Genomic DNA, 20626 nt, shown 5'->3' with positions numbered 1-20626 from the left:
TGATTAATATTTATTACCTAATAATAGGCCTAATATTTAAAAAGGTTAACATTTCGATAGAGATCGTATAGAATTCAACCCGCGTAATTTACTACCTTTATTAATTTTTTCGTGCGGTAATTCTTACAATTTTAACAAAATTAAAATAGATAAATATTTCGTTATTTACTTATCACCTTGTGACCTTCAAAATGTTAAAATGGACTATTGCTTTAAGGAAATCGAATGGCATATATTTTAATGTTAAACTTAATGACAAGCAAATAATTGTTATAGTTTTAGAATTTTGTAGTTTACTACTGCAAACAAACATAAATTTTGCTGTCAGTTCGATTTATTTTATTTTTATTTATTCTTTTTTTTATTTCCTTAATACAGCTAAAATTATACAGGCTAAATAGAATTATGACTTTATGGCGTTAAGTTGTGTTATGTCTTCATTTTGTGCGACTGTCATGAGCTAATAATACAAATCTTATTATACTATGATTTAACGGAAAACCTTTCAAGTAAACCTTCATTTATTGTAAAATTGCAACAAACAAAATAAAACCATTTTTAAATTAATTATGTGCTTGTTATTTTTAATATTATAATTATCATGACAATGTCTGCATCGTTTTAATTTTTTTTTTTTAATTGCTTATTTAATTGAAAAATTATTTAATTTGTTTAGTGGGAGGCATAATTTAAGAAACATTTAAGCTGTTCACAGTATTTCTATAAATATAGTTAAATGTCGTACTCGCACTCTCGATTTTTATTTTTTTAAGTCTTTCTTTTTACTTCATCTCAGAAACAAGAATGCAACTGATTTTTTCATTCATAATGGAATAAAATGAACTAAATTATAACATAAACGCCGTGCCTCAAGGTTTAAAAACTGAAAATTTGAAACAATTAGTTTGGAAGGTAGTAAGTAGTAGTTTCAACATTTCAAAAATTAAAAAAAAAGGTTTTTTTTTAGTTTTTAATTCGTTTTGTAAAGGTCGATTTTATTTTTTCTTAAAAAGTCTATTGCGTAGATTTATTTTTATTTAAAATATGAATAGTCCTATTAATAAGCAGCCAATATTTAAGAAAACCGTTGACAGGGAATGCAGTAGCGAGAAACCTGTATCTTGATAAAAAAGAAAAGAAAAAAACGACTACTAACGATCATGAGCCGAATTTCTCTTGCAATCACGGGAATACGTAAGTTATGCAATTAATTTTTTCAAGAAAATACTTTGACTATTTGAATAATATAAGGTAACGTATCAATATGGAAACAAAATATTATTAAATATATCATGGTAAAAGAAATAAATCATCAAGTCGTTTGTGAATACAACATACACTGAAGATATATGAAAAAAACTTAGAAAGAGTCCATCAGAGGAACGTTCCTTAAAATATTTTTTTTTAAATCGTGGAAATTGATCCACCTGTAAAGAATAAGGCTTGATAATACGTAAGAAAGTACATACTTGTCGAATTTGAGACTTTATTTTTTCAAGTTATAATTTTATCTTTTTAAAAATAAACCTTTTAAAATCACGTATTGCAATATCAAAAGATTATCAAATAAACAGTACCAAACATTAATTTACACTGCAGTGAAATGAAATTGAAATATTATATTGATAAATTTTTATTAGTTAAGGAAAAATACAAAAATGAAACATTAATAAATCTCAGAGTTTCAGCAGAATTTGAAAATCTATCTCTAAAGTCCTCCTAGTTATGTATATGAAGTTTTTTAACGATATATTTCATTAGAATAATAACTTCATTAAACGAATCTTTTAATGCCGGCGTTTGCAATTTTGTCATCAATGAGCGATCGGCCAGATTTGAAATATTTTTTCACAGTAAATAGATATATTTTTTACTTTACTTTTCACCCCCCACCCAGCTGATCACAAAAAGTACTTACGGCCAAAGGTTCTCGCTAATGTGACTTTCTTCATGTCAGCCCTTAAATTATTAGAACGACATATTAAAAAAACTTCAAAGACTTAGATTAAATCGAAATAGGTCTTGCACTTGCGTGAAACTTTACGTTACATACACTTTCGTAACTCAGATTCAAACATATATAAAACAAAATATATTTTGGATTCTATTAAAATCGTGAAAAATACAATTAAAATTAAACACAATTTTCTAGTAATGAAAAGTGGAAAGGAAGTAATAAAAATAAAGTAGTGGATTTACATAATTATAATTTGTAATTCATTTAGATGTAAGGTTTTTTTACTGACCTTTAATAGCAAATTTTAACATATCTGAGCCGAATAAACAATCCCAAGTGTAAAATATCACTGTGGACATTCCTGTTTTAAATACCTATTTATTAAATTAACTGAATAAAAAATTAAATAGATTTTAAACTATTTATTCATTTTTGTATATCTTTATTGAGAGACCATCATGTTCATACCGAAATCACAACCATTGCAAATTTAAAATTGTATATTCTTTTTTTGGGTGTTTTACTAATACACAGATTACAAAATTAGCCCGCCGAACTGATCTAGTGGTTAACTCTATATCGCAAATCAGCCGATTTCAAAGTCGAGAGTTCTAAAGTTCAAATCCTAATAAAGGTTTTTATACGGATTTGAATTCTAGATTGTGGATACCTGTGTTCTTTGGTGGTTGGGTTTCAATTAATCACACTTCTCAGGAGTGATCGACCTGAGACTGTACAAGACTACACTTCATTCACATTCGTATACATCATACTCATTCATCCTCTGAAGTAATACCTTACGGTGGTTCACAACAGAAAAAGAGAAACAGAGGTTACAAAATTGTTCACGTTAAATGATTTCTTCAAACAGTGCGACACTGTTCAAGTGTCAAATTGACAAATCAAAACGACCATAGCAGCGACTGCAACGGAGATCAAAAGCAGCGACTGCTTTTGATCTCAAGTTCTGCGTGAGAAAAAAATTCGTGAGCCGCTTGATGCAGTAATTAGGGTTGCTGCCTTATAGTCACTCGGTTTCAGGTTCAATTCCTAGTAATAATCTAATTGAAAATTTTCCCCTCATCGTTTCGTTATAATACGTAAATTAAAAAGTGTGACAGATTCCGACATCATAATACCTTCCGATGCGATTTGAAGTCAATTTAACAGTTCTAACTTCTATGGACAGACCCCCAATTCTGTCTATGAATAGATTCCCAAATTATGTACCCCGAACACATATAAATCTGATAACCACTAGCCTATTACAGTAAAAGCGTTACCACAGAAATTCAAAATCAGATTAATGCAGTCATTATAGAACTTTATCCATTAAAATCTATCTAAATTGCAAGTGAGAAATACTGCAATATAGATTATAAATACTGCAATTATTTCTTATACATTATAATATAATATAAGAAATAATATAATACAAGAAATAATACGTAACATAGTAAATAGTACATAACGTAGAAATAATATGATGTAGTAAAACACTGTATTTAGAGACAGTGAAAAAAATATCATAATAATACAATAAACATAAATTTTAAAAACTACAGTATAATCTTTTCTTTTTTTTTTGTTAAGGCATACTTTTTTATTTTATTCAATTTTTTATTTAATTTATATTTCTTAATTTATTTTTTTTTAAATATTTATAAATAAATGAATACACGCAGCCACGGTCTGGCCAACGTAAGGACACTTCTTAGTTTTAACAATAATAATTTTTTACTGTTTTCAAATTCTGACTACGCATCCAGGTCAGACGATCTCCGAATATAATAAAAGCTACTGATACACTCTTTAACTGTAATTAATTCATTGTAATCGGGTTGGAATCAATAAAGCTCCATGAGATATGTAGGGACTTTCGCAATAAAGTGGTTAAATAAAAATAACGTGTTTGTATTTCTATATTTATTGGTAAGCGTGTCTACTGCATAGTTATTTCAGAAACAGTGAATCAGTTTTATCCTTTTTAACTATTACAAGTTACTTCTGAGAAGTTTTTTATCTAGAGTATCGCTTCGCTAATCGTCCAGGGTAAATATCAACTCGAGGATATTGTGATAGTTCAGCGTTCAAATTTGAGATATGGATTAACGCAATTTTTTTAGACTTTAATTCCCTTTTGAGAAGTATTCACAGTAAAGTATTATGTAAGTCAAAAGTATGTAATTGTTTCGCATAGTAACGCTTTTTTAACAATACATGTTAATCATTTTTTACATTTAATTTTACTTTTCCAAGCACTTAAAAGACATCATTTATTTTCTAGGCCATAAACTAATTTATCTCGTCAGTAACTAACAATGTAACGGGTTTTAACGTAGATTAAGTTCACGTAATAATTTGCCTGTAAATAAATAAATTTACTGTTCGTAAAAAATAAAATGGTTGGTACAACGCTGTATGTAAAAATGAAATGTAGTGTTGGAGACAGCATTAGTCGAATAGATATTGCACCGCTATTAGATTTACTCATAGAACTCATTTCCATTTCATTCTTTCCAGAGCAAGCACTTCAATTAAAATCGGAACGATCATCAAGCTAAAGGAATTAATATCGGTGTCGTAATATTCCCTATAAGGAACGAAAATTTTCATTTGTTTTCTTCCGCAAGAAAGCTCTCATATTCGGGCCTCACGAGAAACAGATAAATTTATATTATTTATAACGCTAACAAAATCCCTATACCGATCCGTTATATAGCCTGCAGAAGAATTAAAACTCCACCCACCCACGTTAATGAGCTGTCAATTCTACACAACAGAAACTGTAAACACGCAGGTCTTTCATCCACCATTCGAAGGTTGCTATGGTAACCGTTTCAAAACAAATAGTGAGGTATTTTATTAGAATCGAAGAGAAGGAGCAGTAGGTGGAATAAACGTCATTTACTTAAAAATTCCATAATTTTTCTTCCTAATTGATTTTTACGCAGTAAGTAATAGCAAGATTTTAAATGCATGCTAATAAAAGAGATAAATATTTCGAAACGTGATTGTAGAAAAAAAGTGTTTTACAAGAAAAAATTAATTTTATGAAAAAAATTATTAACCAAACCATGATGACTACAAAATTTATATTTTACTTAACGACTATATTTAACTATCTCATGTAATCTTTAGTTATCTGTAATTATGTATATGTGACTGATTATACCTGTGACTTTGTTGAATACGCAATTCAAAAAATAAAGCTACCTAAGTTAAATGCGATGTAAATTAAATTTCAGCTTCTATTTGAAATTTTATCGCTCCTAAATTTTTCGGACAGTTTATTACAAATTGACTCACTCAGAAAGCAAGTTTAACTAAACTTATAAGATATTTTTTATCATTTCCATACATTAATGGGATAATTTTTTTATTATTTCAATCCATTTATTAAGATTATTCTTTCATAATGTAGATTACATCGGTCATATCTTTTCTTAAATTTAATTATGTTTGAGTATTTGTGTACCTCTGTAAAAAAATGGGTTTCTGGTATTTTTTGCTCAGGATACATTTTAGAGAAAAAATGCAAGAACAAAAAATATATATTCGGGTTAGATGCCATAACCAAAAACTATGCAGCTAATCTGACGAGTCATTACCAAAACCAGCTTAGCCAGTCCAGATAACAAATATCTCATGCCAGGGTTAATAAGGAAAATAAAGAATGACAGTTTCCACTTGTCTTATTAACTGTATCAGAAGCCAATTGATATCAGAAGACATTTGACTCTGTAAGACCTTCACACTATAGAATGTAAGAGCCGACTGTATACTGAACATCATTATGCTTAGAGAAAGCAACTTTGAGAAAGCAACTTAGAGAAAGCAACCAATATCTTTTATCCATATTATTTCAATACAACAGCCAGAAGAAAATAAGACAGGTAGGGTAAGGTGGAAAATTAATCTACTCCTTCCACAAAAAAACAGTGCACTGTGTATGTTGCCTCTGAAAAACAACAAAACTTAAAGCCATTATTTCTTCACAATTAATGGGCAAAAATTTTATGAATTTTTAACCCCTCCATTGGAAAATAGTATTTGAAAAGTTATCCTTCACATATATTCTGATAGCATTAAAGAAACATTTTCAAAATTTACAAAACTTGTCTAATCCTTTTTGTGAAATTATAATGTGACTTTCATTACTTCTTACTGAAAAATGGTTTTAGATTTATCTTTAAAATATATTATGAAGAGAATCTCCGAAACAGGCAATAAAATTTTCAGCACATATATATATATTTTTTTTTTAATAGGCAAGTTGCATCATTTGTTAGTGAACTTTTTTTAACATTATTGCCAAGAGGATCTCAGAAAGACTGGTAAGCTATTTAAACTAACTAATTTATAAATGAAACAAAGGATTACCTTAATGCATAGAGATGAAATGTACTTGAAAAAAAATCATAACTGTTCAAAATCAATTGAGCAAAAAAAATATTATATTTATTTTTTAACAACTTATCTGTTTTGTAAGGATAAAGAATCAAAAGCTGTCATAACCCACAACAAAAGTCTTTCAACTTATATTCCACATTGGAGGAATACATAATGGGGTAAAGGTTTTACCAACAGTTTCTACCACTTGAAACTAGTCATGCAATCGAGCAGTTTTCTTTTTTCTTTATCCGAATTATTTACATAATATTTTTGTGATTGCAAAAGTAAAGAATTAACATTTGTCTTCCTAATTTTTAGTAATTTATTAAATGTAAATACAAATTTTAGGAAGTTTTTATATACATTTTTAATATATATATATCACATTTTGATATGTACATTTTTATATACACGGATACATTTTGATCAAAAACAATTTTTTTTAAGAATTTTCTCATTTTAATAGTATTTTAATTTATGAAAATTATTTAATCTTCATAAAATGTTTAACAAATCTGGCAATTAATTTCTTAGTAATTAATATTCTACTTACATAACAGCATTTGCTTAGGTCTACAACAGTAGATCCCAACACAATAATTATATTCATACAATTAACAATTATAGAAAGTGTACAAAAATATAAATTGCAAATTAAGAAGAAGTCAAAAACCATATGATTTCTGGACTGGAAATGCCTGAAAGTGTTTTACAAATGCTCAGTAATAATTTGAAAGATTTTCATTTTCTTTAACTCCAAATGCATCAGTATGTCTCATGGGACTGAGGGAAGAATTTGATATTTTTATTCAAGAAAAATCCGATATTTTGAAACTTTGTGAATTCAATATGTTTTCAAACTACATTATTTATTCACTTTTTAGTTTATTTGCACATAAATTTGTTTACTTCAAGGCAGTATGGTAGCATCTCACTGCTTTATTAAGAAGATTCTAGGTTCATCCCAAACAGGCATAATATTTTTCACACAAACAAATTTTCATACCTCATTCACTCCAGTAAGTTAGTGTCATAAAGGGCAACCAGCCTTAACAATTCTGCCATTTGAAAATTGAGAAGAAGGGAATTCCTCTTAATGTACTAAAATATACTTTGTGTTATATGTTATTAAAATAATAATAATAACAGTCATTTCTTTGATAAATTATAAACGTATAACTAATTTAGAAATTAAAAATTAAATCTACACAATTACCTAATCGCTAGTTATTATAAGTGATGACTTAGTACCAAACCTACAATTCTAAAACAAAAATGCTTCAATAATGAATTATATAGATTGTTTTTAATGTCTGTAATTAATTTTGTAGTTTGCATAAAAAGTAACTTAGTCATTATTTTAATAATAAACTGAGTTATAAGTTATATATTTTTATTCTTATTCTTTGTTATAGCTGCTGTAATACTAAAAATTGATTAATTTTGTTTTATGTAAGAATTAATTATAGTAACTCTTTATATTAATTTCTTTTTCGTGTAGATATAAACGATATATTTACTCATTTTATCTCTACAATAGGTTAATTTAATGGTTAAGTTCCCCAGCCAGTTTTTAACTGGCTAGGGAACTGTGATCCTGTAGAGCAATGTTGAGCAGGTATGCAATGGGAAATATTAAGAAGAGAAAAGATATTTCAATAATTTTGTCTAAAATACCATGATGAATATTAGTGTATAATGCTAAAATAATTTTTTTTCTTTAGAATATTGCATTACATAGAGTGGATTATCAGCGTACAAGAATGGTATTTATAGGTAGTTTACAGGTTTATTGTTAATGAAACTGTTGCCTTCAAATTTTTCTTTAATTTTATTTGTTAGCTTATGCATTTTCATTTAAAATTTGTTATATAGCAAATAAAATTCTTTGAAATTTCACTTGTATTAAACTATTTGAATATCTATTAATGTCTATGACTGAAAATGTATTATATTATTCAATCAATAATTGATTTTACTATATTATTTACTATATTTACTATATCATAAATAACCTCAAAAGATAAGGTCAATAAGCATTTTTTTTAATATTTGTTTCATCAGTGAAAGGTTAAAACGGCAGCACTTAACTGAACACAGAACTCAGTTAAATAAATTAAACAAAGTATTATCAGTGCTATTTATGATTGTCATATGTAATAATTCAGAAACTGAAAGCGTTTTTAATGAATTGGCTGAAAACAGAGAAGGAGAGTACATGAGCAGAACAAATATTTTCTTCACATTAAACAATAATAGAAACTGTAGTAAAGAATCAAAGGACTTCATTAATATTAAAGTTGCAAAGGTGATCAAAAGGGAAAAAATGCAAAAATAGTTTGAATTTAATATATATAATTGGACACAAAATTTAAAATTTTTCCAGGGTAGAATCAAAAATAATGTATTTGGTGGTATTTGCAGTTCTATCCAACATAGTATTTTATGCTGAAAATGAATTGAAATAGGAATGATTAAACAAATTTAACATTACAGGTTGCATATTTTTCCAGCACCAGAACTTTTAATTTTATATTGGAAAAATTTGGTCTGCAGCTACAGGCGGCTAGCTACAAGCATTTTGAAATGAGTGTGATAAGCAAAACTTATTTTTTTTTAACTTCTTTTCATGAATTACATTTTTAGTGACTTATTTTATGCAGTTTTCCAATAGATATCCAAAAGCAAGGACTATTTTCATGTGGTCTGTTATCTCAATTATAGTTACATTTTTTAAAGGTTCATAATTTGTTAATAACATATCAAAAAAAATAACAGTCTTTCATTAATATAACAATGAATATTTAATACTAGAATAAAACTTAAAGGCCAGACTTTAAGTTAAAACAAATTTTATGTGAAAGGACACTATTTTATTCTCCCAAAAAGCAGAATAAGAACGGCATTCTGGAACATTCTGGTACCACTGCACCCCTGCTCACAGAAATTCTTGGTGAGGTGTAGTTATCTACTTTCAACTAATACAGTGTAAGTAGTTATATTTTTAATTAAAAATCTAATAAACAAAATATTTTAATTTTTTTGAGGAAAATTTGTATCTGAAATAAATTGATTGTGTGAACATGTAGGAATTCAATTAGGATAAATAATGTGGGTAAAAATATGGTTGAAAACCTTTTACAATGTTTTATTAAGCTGACTGAAAAATATTCAGTAGATTTTAGATGATTTTAGTACAGACATTAATAAAAATATTATATATATTTATTCAGAGTGTTTCCAAATTACACGGCCATCTCTCAGGATATGATTTTATAGGCAAAAATGAAAAAGAAAATCGTAAAACATATGTCAGAAAACAGTTCGTTAGCAAATTTCAGCTCGTAAAATGTTTAGCTCTGCTTTCAGCTCCCTCTATGAAATTATCCATACTAAAATTCTTGGTGTCTAATCGAGGCATAAATTTGGTGCTTCCTTTGAAATAACAAACTTATTGTATGTCAAACATATAAAACCAGGGGTTTTTACTCCAATTTATTGGTTTTCATCCCAGATTTCTCACAAACTACTGCAGATATGGTTCTGGGACCTGTTTTATTCAATTTATTTCAGGTCAAAGACCATAAGAAATCTCTAATTCTAACCCTTAATTAACGTCCCAAAAATTTCAGTATGACCTCATTTCACCAGGGTAGCTGAAATCCGAACGAAACCTTTCACTAGCTATAACTTGCAAACGAAACATTTTATGACATATGTTTATATTAACGTTTTTCATTATTTTCATGAATAGAATAGGTTATGAATGTCTCAAGAAAAACAAATAACTCAGCACTATGCGTTGAGTTATTTAAGTTTATTCTGGAGGAAATGAAAACTGTTTTTTTTAATCTTGAGTGACTCACTTCAAGATTGTTTGCCATAACTTTATTATTTATGAAGGGATTTGAATAAATAAGATGTCATTTTCGTTGTCATAAAACGCTTAACATTTTTTGTAGCATAAAATTTAAATAAACTAGCGATTGCAATGATATTAACAATTAGAAAGTTTACATAGCTGCCATTTTAAAATGGATTGAGAGATTAGATTCATTATTTTTATTCAAGTAAACCTATAGTTACCCTAGCAGTATACAAAATTTCAGGCCAATATTATTAACCATTCCAGAAAAATAAATTTTTATGTTAGAAATATAAAACGACAAATAGCTGGTAAACTAAGCGATTCTGGACATTTGTCAATAAATAAAGCCTTTTCTTTATTTCAGTGTGAAAGACCATCCCCTGAATTATTCTTGAAACTGTTTTTATAAACACTTGTGCATATATATTTAGGTGTTTATAACACTGGAGTGAAGAACTTGTGATACACCTGTATACAGAATAATGCAGGAGTAAAGGGAAATAATTTGTGAACTGACTCTAAAGCTTGAAATTAGGGAAAAGTTTATATAAATGTTTGTCTGAAAATACTTTGTTGTCGAGTTAGGGTTAGGAAAAACTTTCACCCAGATTTCAGTTTCCCTAATGAAATAGGCTGTACTGAAATGTTTAAGGTATTATATAAGGGGTAAATTGATTGTTTCTTATGTTTTTAACTTGAAAAATTGAATAAAATAAGCTCCAGAACTGTATTTCTCATAGTTTTCATGATATCTAATATAAAACCAAAACAATTTGGTGCTGAAAAATATTTTTTTAGGTTTGAGATACAATAACTTTGTTAAATGACTAATAAATGTTATTATCAAAACTTGTGGACAATTTAATTCTGAAAAAATTGATGGTATAAAGACCATGAATTGATGGTTGACCAGAAAAAAGTCAACTTTTATTAAAAAACAAACTTTATAGGAAAATGTTATGAATTTGTAAAAATTAAAAACAGCTGTTTGTAGAACAGCTGTTTCACCTAAATGTTAACCAGTACGTGTGATGAAAGGGAAAATGTTCTTCAGATGGTACAGCTTAGTATTACAAGCACATGAAGAATTTCTCTATGAGTGAACATTCCGCAAAGTACAGTATGGATAACATTATATGCTCATGTACTTCATCCTTATCATATTTAGAAAGTTTAACATCTGCAGCTTGGTGATCATGCCAGATGACTGCAGTTTTGTTAATAGGTTAACAATAAATACCACTTAATTTCGTTAAAACTATTTTCAGTGATCAGTTAGATTACATATTTGGGTGTTTTTTTTTTTTGTTTTATTACAATTTTTATTGCTCTTTATTTTGTTCTATAGTATCACTAAAATATCCTTTTGAATACTTCCCAAAGTTAACATAAATAGTAAAAGTGGTTCGAAGATGTGATCCCACCACAAACCTGATAGTAAACTACTATTCAAGCTAAACACATACTAGATAACCTGCTAGTAAATTTATGAGATATGTAGCTACAAATTTGGCATTTTATATGTCAAACAGTAAGACTAACAGACAGATTGCATACAAAACAACAATATAATATTAATTATCCAAAAATTAAAACTGTAAAGAATTAAAAAGTGTGATTATAAAATAATTAAGACAGATTACTTTCCATTTATATTAATTAAATTAGGAATTTATCAAATGTAATAATATTTTTTAAATGCCAAATACAGATGGATGATAGATATACCATTTTTAAATACCATTTTTTATTCATATGAAATCACGCAGATCCTTTACACAGGGTGCTGAGATCATCAATTTAAATATCAACAAGAAATAAAAAAAGAAACATTACAAATAAATAAATTATTAATATGATATAAATCATACTTTGTATTAATCAAGAGAACTCCTAATTCAGTACCAATAAATTCATTGATACTGTATAAATCTTTGTAGAAGAATTATTAAATCAATTATGGCTTGCATCTAAATTAGGATTAGTTATATACAACAGTAATAACATAAAAGAGAAACTTATTTTATAACATTATCAGTTTGTAAGACTAACATAAAATTGTGCTAAGATAATAACAATAATGGAATGTGGGCTATAACTTGTCTATGTTTAAAAAAAAAATTGAGTTTCCCATAAAATACTTGTTTGATGAATTTTTATATGAGTTTTTGTTATAATAATTCGTGCCTGCTTTTAATAGGTTACTATTTTTCATTTTCATCTATATCTATTCAAATGGAAATTATTCTTATAATAACATATAATTCTTACACACAAACATAATAATAAATGAATAAGATAATAGTCATTGGCACACCAGCATTAATCATTACAGCAATCATAATAACAAAAAAGGAATAAAGATTTCTTTTAAAATTAAAATTCTTATTGATGTAATGGAAATTTCCAGTATCATATAAGTTATAAATGAAAATTTTATCTTATCTATAATTTTATCTTATCTATAAATAGTAATTCCAAAATTATATACCTGGGTTTATAAGAATTAATTTTGAAAATGTATTATATTGTTACAAAAAGTAATGATTATGAAAATAAATTAGCCACAAAAAATATTTAAAGAATAAATACAAGATTTTCATTTTTCATATTTTTAGAATTAAGTAAAATATATGCCATATCTATAATTTATGCCTTTATTATCCTTATAAATTTATATTTACTTAAAAATGAATGTAATCTTAAAATACTGATTTAATAATTTAATTAAGAAACAAAAAGATTATATAAGACATGAAAAATTAACGTACTTATATATTATTTAAATTTATCTATGATGCAAGAAGGATTCTTTGTTAATATTTTTTTAAGTCTATCTTTAAACTGTTTCACTGGCAGACAATAATTTTTTTTCAGATACATGGCAAGTTTGTTTCCAGTACATATAAATAATATAAACTATATTTTTATTAGTTCTCTTAATATGTAACAGTACTAAAATAATATAATATTTAGTATTATCCTTTTTCACTCCTTGTGTACTCCTTTTTTTATTGTTAATTGTAGTCCAAACAGTTTGGAATTTTCTATTTTATTAGTGAAAATATTTTATCCCTTTTTAGTTTTCCCAGGGAGTTTTTTTTAATATTATAAAGTTTATATGCTTCTTTAAATTTTACATCTTTTTTTTTTTCAGGCTGCATATTATAAATTTTTCATTAGCTTTTTAACCCTATCCAGTAATTTTTACTCAATTTTTATGACTTATTTTATTTAAAATGGGACAACTGAAAAAAAAATTCATGCTGCATTTACATTACCTTTCTAATTAATTTTCTTTAATTTAAGATTTAATTCATTTGGATTCTTTTATTTTTCATTTTCTTGGTAAATAATATTAATAGTTGTAATAATATTAGTTTTATTAGTAGTTCTAGTGCTATGTGATATCAGTATCAACTGGATTGATCATGGTGATCTGAAATGGTTGTTTTTAATACTGTGGTTTCAGAGGCAGTGAATGTCTAATTGTAGTTACTGAATTAATAAAATAAATAATTTAACTAAAAAATGTTGTGTAGCAAAACTCTTTTAGTTTAGAGTTTTATAGCCCACCTGACACAAGACAAAGACATCCCAAAACAGGATAATTATTCTCAAGAATAGCAACCTGCCATGCTAGGTTTATTGAGGAAAGTGGGGGTTTATTTGAAGGAAAGGTATAGTTACCTTCAATGAGCCAAATATACTGTTGCATATAAGTATACCGAACTCATTGAAATGCGGGTGACAGATTCAGCCCTATAAATGACATCTTCAACTGGATGATCAACATTATTACTTTCAGCGGAAGAAACTCTGTTTAACATCACTTGTATCTCATGTGCGTTACATGCCATAAAAAATACACAGCATTAAGCAACAAATTTACATATCACTTTCTACAGTAAACAGTTCTGTAAATACACGATCTCCACTCAGAAGGTAAAACTAATAAATAAATAATAAAAACATACTCATATTTTGTTGATCAGGCTGACAAATTTAATAATTTACAAACTCCCTATAAATTATTACTTTAACAAGTTATTGCTTACGTTGAAAAATTATTTATTACTTTGGCAAGTTTAAAAATCTGAAAATTTTAAGTTATAGAAAAATGTCTCAGAAGACCCTTTCATACTTATAGAAAGGAATTGAGAAAGGAACTTCATTGTAATATTTAAACAATCTTTCTGGTAACATATTTTCAGGTTATTTAGAAAGTAAGTTATGTTAAATATATTACTTAATAAAAATTGCATAATTTAAAAAATTAATAAAATATCAAAAATGAATACAATCTATGCCTGGTGCCACTTTAGTTGAAATGAATGTAAACAGCTGTAACTCAATCTTATTGTCTATCACTAGATCACTCAGTTACATAAGCATGTCACTTGACTTAACCGGAAATTTTATCAATACTAGAAAAAAGGCGGACCTACGGCCCGCCGCGAAAATGTTACATTTTTTATGTTCCATTACACATTATTTTGTTAAATGTTTTTGTCAACTGTAACTAAATAACATTAATGAATTTACCGTATTAACAACAAAAAGTTTTACAATGAAAAGCTTAAAAATTCTGTACATTTTTAGCAGTTTTGAGTTGAGATTTTTAACACAGCTCTAACCCGAATGTTTTCCTTCTTTATCTCCAAAACACAAATATAATTTTAGATAAATCGTCCGAACGAACGAATTGTTCGATAAATATGGATCGGTTGTGCGCTGCACGCAGCCGCCCGGCGCACCACGTGGTCCGCTCTGCGCCAATAGCAGCTAAAATAAAAATGTGAGCACGTGCATCAAACAAAGAAACCCAATCACTATTTTTTTTATGGGAAAGAAATTTTTCTGTCATCTCAGAACAAAAAAAGTTTTTACACAACCTCATGATAACTTTTAAATCATTCATTAACACTTGAGTTAATTTTCCCAGCTAGTAAAGGTGATTACCTTTCATTTCTTTTCTTTTTTAGATTTCATTTCTGAATTTAAACAGTCTTTTATTAGTACTCCTTTCTTCCTAAGTAAGATTTTTAATACTGCAGAGTGATTAATAGTGAAAATAACAGGAAGTATGGCCTGTCTTCTAAAGAGTTTTTAGGATTAATGCATTTCCATGAGGAAAAATGTTTTACTAATTTATTAACAGACTGAACAATGTGTGCAGATTATTACACGCCATGCTGATTAAACAATGTATAATAAATTATACAACACATTTTATAATGTGTCGCTTACATCTTCAGTTTCTTATAAAATTACAAGAATAATTAAATGTATCGGCATGTATGTTGGCCAGGAACTGAAAGCCTAATGCACTAGCATTTTGTATGCATTGGACTCTGTTACAAGTAAATTAACAACATTGCCATTTTCTTTATGTCTTTTGTGGTATGGTAATATATAAAAAAAAAACAGGTTTCATAAACTTGCCGTAGCGTATGTAATTGTTGAGTTTTATTCTGAATTATATATTGATGTGATCTAGGCTTCCTGCTAAGCAGGATCTAAGATCCTGCTTCCTGCTTTATAGTAACTAATAATAGTATAATCATACAAGACTAAACTGTTATTAATGCATTGTTGTGTAACCATAACAGGCAATTCTAAGAATTCCATTTACTTATTTTTAATCTACTCTAATCATTGCGCTGTGAAAAATCATATGTCACACATCGCTTATAATTATGTTCTAGAAGTGGTTGTTATAGAAACATTAATTGCGGAGTATATTTTACTTAATGAAGTGAATAGCTGTTAGTGATTAATTTTTACTATTAAATAGTAAAACAACACAATAAATTTTATTTTTATTGTGTTGTTTTTTAAGGCTTTGTCATAAATTCAGTCATTTAAATTTTTAATATTTCAGTAGTTATTTTTTTATAAAATCCCCATGTTAGGAAGAAAAGGTACAGCAGTTCATAGTCAGGTGAGGGAAATTGTATTTAATGTTTACAATTTCTTTTTACAAAACGATGCCGTTTTGTTAAAAAACTGAACCGGATTAGTGAGGAAAACTGAAATGCTGAATACGCTTGTTCAAGTATCAAAACAAACGGTCCAAAAAATTATAGCAGGAAGGAGATCAAATGAAACTGAGAAGCTATGAGTGTTCGTTTCGCCGACTGTAAATCGCCCAAGTATTATAGATTCGTTCGACACAGATACTTTGAAGCGTTTAATAAATAAATTTTATGTATCCGAAAAATGCGTTTCTACTGTGAAGAGAATTATGCAAAAAGCCTATGAAAGTGAAATTAATTTCAAAGGGAGTGAAAGATCTTTAAGGAGAATATTACGTAAAATAGGATTAAGATGGAAAAGGGCAGAAGACAACCGGAAAATACTGATAGAACAGCGTGAAATTAAAATGCAAAGAAATAAATGTCTACGTCAAATTTCCCTGTTTCGCAAAGAAGGAAGACCGATTGTATATACAGATGAAACCAACATTCACAGTAGTCACGCGGCACCAAAATCGTGGGTAGTCACAACTAGCCTTCATGAGAGACTGAAAACACCAGTATCCAAGGGCTCACTATTAATAATTGTTCATGCCGGCTGTAATAAAGAATTCATTAACAATGCTTTACTTACGTATGAGTCAAATAAGAAAGGAGATTACCACAAATCGATGTATTTCGAAAAGTACAGGTAATGGTTACGGGAGAAATGTATTCCAACTTGCCACCTCGGTCGGTCATTGTACTAGATAACGCATAGTATCAGAACGTTCTGTTACAAAAGCAGCCAAATTCTAACTCTTTAAAATTCGATGTGATAAAATGGTTAGCCGAACAACGCATTAATTGTTCTCCTGCTATGATGAAGACTGAATTATATATTATAAAATTACAAAAAAAATTAAAAGAAATTTCTAGTAGATGACATTTTTGAAAATTATGGTCACACAGTTCTACGGTTGCTCAGTTGCTACCTTATCAGCCTGAATTAAATGCCATTGAAATGATTTGGAGTCAGGTGAAAGGGCAAGCAGCTAAAATAAGTACAACTTTTAACACGTCGGACGTTCTGAGTGTCAAAAGTGTCTGAAACTGAATGGAGCAATGTCTGCAAGCATGTTGTCAACGTTGAAAAAAAATACATTGAAGATAAACATTTATACAATGTGCACTTCGACAATTTTGTGATAAACTGAATTCAGAACCACACGTGCTCTTCAGAATCTACCGATGACAGCGACTTCGGAATTTACGAGCTACAGCAATAAGCGGGTAGAAAAAGTAATTATTTAAAGTACTCTAGAATAATGATATTAACTGGGGTACTAAACTAGTTTTAATTAAATAGCGTCGTATGTATTTTTGGTTATAAATATCATCTTTATTAAACTGGCAATGTTTTCAGTCGGCCTAGTACCATGCTAAATGTTTGCTGAATGCTTGTAATTTTTTGTGGCAACTTACGTGCCGATAGTTCTACAACAGTTATACTAAGTGAGCTGAAGGTTTGCCATTGTCTTTGTCAACCGAACTGTCGGCTGGCTTAGGCGGGTCAGGCGAGTGAGGTTTATTGTACTATCTGACCAGATGATATCCGATTACTAATAATATGACACATTTATATGTAAAATGTGAGCAGATTAAGAATCTTCTAACGGTTTTATTGTGAATTAGTGCGTGCCGCGTAAAGTGCATTTGTTTATACCCGTCTGTATTTTGGTTTTTCATACGTTGAGTGCATTATCCTGCGTTTAATATTTGTTTAGTTGTATATTTATAATATTGAATATTTATTTTCTTGCATATTTTTAGTGTTCTCTGAACAATTATGAAACGTTAATCAGTTTATGGAAAGAAAGGTCAAACAGTTCCAAGAACAGGAAGTTCCAGGCGTACCATTTATTATTCCTGTGAAAAGGTGTGTACAAAGAACTGCTGCTGCATGCAGGGTTTCGGCCAGAACTGTTAAAACTATTAGAAAAGAATAGAATGGGATGTCGGAGGTTGAATGCTCGTTTCAAACCCCCCAAAAATATTAACGGGAGAAAGGATTTACTAACTTAGACGGTTTCAATAAACGTTTAGTCAGGTGAATTGTTTACCATTTCTATTTGCAAAAGAAAGTGCTGCCTACGGCTATTATTTACCATGCTGCCTACGGTATTTGTAATGAAATGAAAGAGACTTTTAGTTTTCAGGGTGGTGTATGAAGCGTCAGGAAAATTTTGAAATCCTTAGTTTTTCGATGGAGAAAAACAAAAAGTAATATAAATATTCTCATAAAAAATTATGAAGTACGAGAACAATAATAAGTTATTTAAGATGTATTAAACGTTACAGGGAAGAAAAGCGTCCCATTGTTTATGTAGATGAAGCGTGTATCTTCTCATACCAGAATTGTTCGACCACGTTTTGTCGAACAATTCTGGTCAGGACATACATCAAAAGGAGACCGAGCGATAATCATACACTATGGCGGCGAGACAAGAATCATAAACAATACTCTGCTGATATGAAAAGTACCACGTCAAGTGGGGATTATCACAATATGAACAACGAAAATTTCATAAAATGGGTAGAAAACAAACTCTGTCCAAATCTACCCCCGTCATCGGTTGTAGTACTGGATAATGCTGCGTACCATAGTAATTAATACGATAAGGCACCTATCACAAAATCTAAGGAATCGGAAATGGTATCTTGGTAACAGGAGAAGCAAACATTATTTCAAATGCTTAAACCGGAACTTTACAAACTAGTTAAGCTGCACAAACCACGGCATAAGATGTATATTTTGGACGCCTTCTGGAAGCTCACGGTCACACAGCCTGCCACCATACCACTCCGGATCCAAACTCCATCGGAATGATATGGACATACGTAAAAGGATATGTGGCCAAAGAAACATCACGTTCAAGTTAAACGCCGCGATTTATCCTATGTGAAGAAAGAATTTTTAATATAACAGAGAAAAAGATTGGTCACTGATACGTAAGTATGCGAAAAACTAAAAGGTGAATATTTGGATGAATGGCTGCTGAAGAAGAATTTGTGATCAATTTACAAGAAAGTAGTGATGAATACAGTGATTATTCATCTTCAAGCGATTCCGGCGATGAAGATTTAGCAACACATTTTGAGTAACAGTTTCTACTTTACGGTAAGTCAAAATAAATATTTTTATTCTACTAGCATTTATTTTAGTAAAAGTAAAATAAGTGAAATAAAAACTAGGACAAAAATAAAATACGTAAAAATTATTTCGTGTAGTTAATAACGTATAAAACATTGGAAATAAAAAGAAATGAATATGAGCAGGCTACGCATATGTTTTTCATGATGAGTAAGTACATTAGGCACAGAAGTTTCTGAGCGGCAAACTTTCAGTTCACATATTGTACATAATTTATAATTATCGCTGCACACTGTTCAATCTGTTATTAACTTCTTACGTTACTGCTAATAACGTAATCAGAAAGATGCATGCAATTGAATAATTTTTAAATGACTACCGACTCGCTAGTCTAAATTCTTTCCTAAGCAATACATGGTAATATACGAGTAACTAAAACAGTCATATTCACTTGAAAATGTATAGCTTGACAATACACTACTTCCTATTCATAAAAAGAGATCATTTATAATATTGTATTGACTATTCAGTTGTTTAGCCAAGGTTTCTACATTTTTAAATAACTTCTGTTACTGTCATTGTTCTGTTATTTCACCACTCATATAATCTATTTTCATTTTAATGCAAAGTTATGTACGATCTACGTTAGGTTTAGCACATTAATAGAAGACTGTTTAACCAGTATTATGAGTGAGAAGATATTACCTTCATAGAAATAAAATAGCTTAGATTTACATTTTACAGATTTGTATAGGAGCAGAATCCATGAATCTATATGAAACAATCCTAGAACTAGATTGTTCTAGGATGTATGTGTGGGTATATGTATGTTAGCAAGGCATACTATTTGAGAAGATATACAAGAACAATACTGCATGAGGAAGAAAATCAAAAAGAAGAGACCTAATTTGGCCACATGCTTTTTCATCATTTTTAGAAAAAATAGCCAATATTTTTAATGTTTTTAGTTTGCCAACATTTTTATTTTTTTTTTAAATCCTCATTTGGCATCTATCTGTGCAATTATTAACTAGTTCTTATGTGTGAACATCAGGAAAGAATTCAAATTCAGCATTAATTAACCTACTAGACAGCCCTACATGAGGAGAGCTAATACATGTATCTTTTAAAGGTATGGTCAATGGACCTTTAAAATACTGCACACTTATAACTAGTCAACCAGTAATCTATAGTTTATTTATAAATTTAATTTTCCACTCAGCTTTAACATATTATACATATTCTTTTACATCCCCAAGTTAACTTGGGGATTGAATTTTTTTTCTCTTTTTTTA

General features: G+C 28.8%; 1 protein-coding gene across 1 annotated transcript in view; it reads left to right on the top strand.

The window, feature by feature from the left end:
* Window positions 1-4834: 4834 nt before the first annotated feature.
* Window positions 4835-20626, top strand: part of LOC142318253 (WD repeat-containing protein 54-like) — a 52397-nt gene continuing 36605 nt past the window's right edge. The window contains exon 1 of the mRNA XM_075354819.1: window positions 4835-4910. The gene's annotated coding sequence lies outside the window, so the exon portion shown is untranslated. The remainder of the gene's footprint in view (window positions 4911-20626) is intronic.

This window comes from Lycorma delicatula, chromosome 1 (genome assembly GCF_047948215.1).
Source record: "Lycorma delicatula isolate Av1 chromosome 1, ASM4794821v1, whole genome shotgun sequence".
Taxonomy (NCBI): Eukaryota; Metazoa; Arthropoda; class Insecta; order Hemiptera; family Fulgoridae; genus Lycorma; species Lycorma delicatula.
Note: the sequence above shows the minus strand (reverse complement) of the source record. Positions and strands in the feature narration are given on the sequence as shown.